A 2500-nucleotide genomic window follows, 5' to 3' on the forward strand; every position below is an offset into this window, starting at 1 on the left:
GTTGCTTATAGATTAAGTAAACTTTTGAACCAAAATCTCAGATGTTACTATCATTAAGATGCTATTAACATTTTGAATTAGTTTTTATTTTAATATTTTTAGTTTAGTTAATTTGCTCAGTCATTTTGTTGCAAGTTCTTTGTTGTTACTTTAATATGTAAATGTTTTATTTATTTTTATTTATTTCAGTTTTATTTCAGTTCAAGTAAAAAATAAATAAAAATGTATGGCTTTAGTTTTAGTTAACTTTAATATCCCTGGTTAAGAGTAAAAAATAAAAATAAAATTGAACATGTAAAATAACTCCCTATATCTTCATCTCCTAGATAAACCACTTATCTCAACTTACTCAGTTAACACACTAGTAATATAGTCAAGCGACAACAAAATGTAATATTATTTTAAACTTTTGTTATTTTCACATACATTTAACCTATTTAACAGAAAGAAAAAAAAGAAAAATATATATATATATATATGATGAAACGTATATTGTGCACATGACTGAACACAGCTGTCCGCTGGCGATTGCCTTTGACATTAATACAGATCTGATCTCAAAACACTCAGAAGTCGACTCATGAAACGACTTCTGCTGATGTTGTAAACACAGGTATATTCATTCAACAAGCGCGCGCGCACACACACACACACGCACGCACACACACACACACACACACACAGACTCCAGTCTGCATTCCTGCCGGGACACACATTCATCTCAGCGGGTTTTCCTTCAGGATCCTCCTGGAAACCTTCCAGACATTTTATTCAAATGAGGGAGATTAAGAGCTTTACAACACATTCTTGTGTACGGTGTTTCACGCAAAATCAACCGGGTCGAAAGGTTGTAAAATGGACCCAATGTTTGTTCCTATACAGCATAAAACCACATATGAATTCCTATAAGACTGTTCAGACTGAGGTCGCACTGCAAAACCTCAGACCCGTCTCGGATTCAGGACCGCATATAGAAGTGGAACAAATCAGAATAGAAAAGATCAGGGCCCGGTTCCCCAAAACGTTCGTATCGCTAAGTAGTTCTTAAAGGGATAGTTCACTTTGAAATTAAATGTTGGTGTGTTTTATCTTACCTGAAGTCCATCCAAGATGTAGGCCTAGGTGTCTTTTTTTCCGCAGTAGTTTCAATTTTTATATTTTTAGGTCAAACCGTTCTTGTCTGACAGTCATATCATGCAGGTCTACGGACATCTAGTGTATATACTTCTATGCACCAGTCTTCGTACACGTCACACAGAAGGAAGCGCCCGCGCCCGCGCCCGCGGCTTGAGTGTGTATTTAACACTCAAGCACTGAGCGCTCAGCGTTTTTTACAGGTCACGAGAGGTGAAGAATGTTCAACTTTGGGTATAACGCAGCGCTCATCACTGTCACTTTTTAGCCAACCGACCAATCACAGTGGAGGAGGGGCGGGACTAATAGCACACCGACCAATGAATATTCTGTATCATAGCAACGAAGCGTCTCAACTGGGGGGAAAAACTGCGTTGCCAAAACGCTCTCAAGCTCACACAGCTCGGCGTTTTCAGACCAGCGCCTAGCGTCTTCAGCTGGATAAAAACGCTTTGGTGGACACACGGCCTCAGCGCCTCGTTACGCTCATGGCGTTTTAAAAACGCGGCGCTCCCATTCAAAACAATTGAAAAAACACGCCAGCCGCGCGAAAACGCTTTGGTGGACACACGGACTAACCGTTCTATTTCATCAGAAACGATCTGAAAACAGGGCTTTAAGTGTAAAATACCAAACTTGTCCTTTAAATGATTAAATATAATTTAATAGAATATGTAAGCATAATAAGGCCCCTTTAAGAAAGCAATCCTGTGTAACTGCAGTGTGACGTGTGTTGTAAGAATCTCTGTCTCACTCCTGAGTCCTGACTAATAATATCATTATTATTACAGCATGAACTTTAATTAAAGGATAAAACAGCAGTCAGCAGATAATGAAGATGAGTGAAAACACACACACACACACACACACACTTGCCCGGATCACCGTTAGGAGTGACCACAGAAAGACTGAGATTGTATTTCTATTTATAAGTAACTATTTCAGGCCATTTTCAATAGATTTCCAGTTAGTTAGTTATGTTATTGTAAAACAGACTCCAATAATCTGTGGTCAGAACAACGCCTCGGAGTAACTCTGTTATCTGCTCTCCCGCTCAGCAGATTGATGATGTTTCTTAACCCTCGAATGTAACGACACAATCTCATCCCGCGGGAACGTCACGCTGAAGGAATTCCAGCCGGGATCTTTCACCTCATTAATCATCCCTGGAGTTTTGTACTTCAACTTCTTATATTATACAGCATCTGTGGATCACGAAGCAGAATCACGACCCGAGACGTCTATTATTCATCTATTGAATCAACATATGAGGAAAAACAGCCAAACATGTACTTTCTACAGTAAAAGACTGTCAGAAACCTGTTCATTGGTTCACTATATTAATTGGGAAAACAAACTAATAAGA

This window comes from Phoxinus phoxinus (genome assembly GCF_949152265.1).
Source record: "Phoxinus phoxinus genome assembly, chromosome: 15".
Lineage (NCBI taxonomy): Eukaryota > Metazoa > Chordata > Actinopteri > Cypriniformes > Leuciscidae > Phoxinus > Phoxinus phoxinus.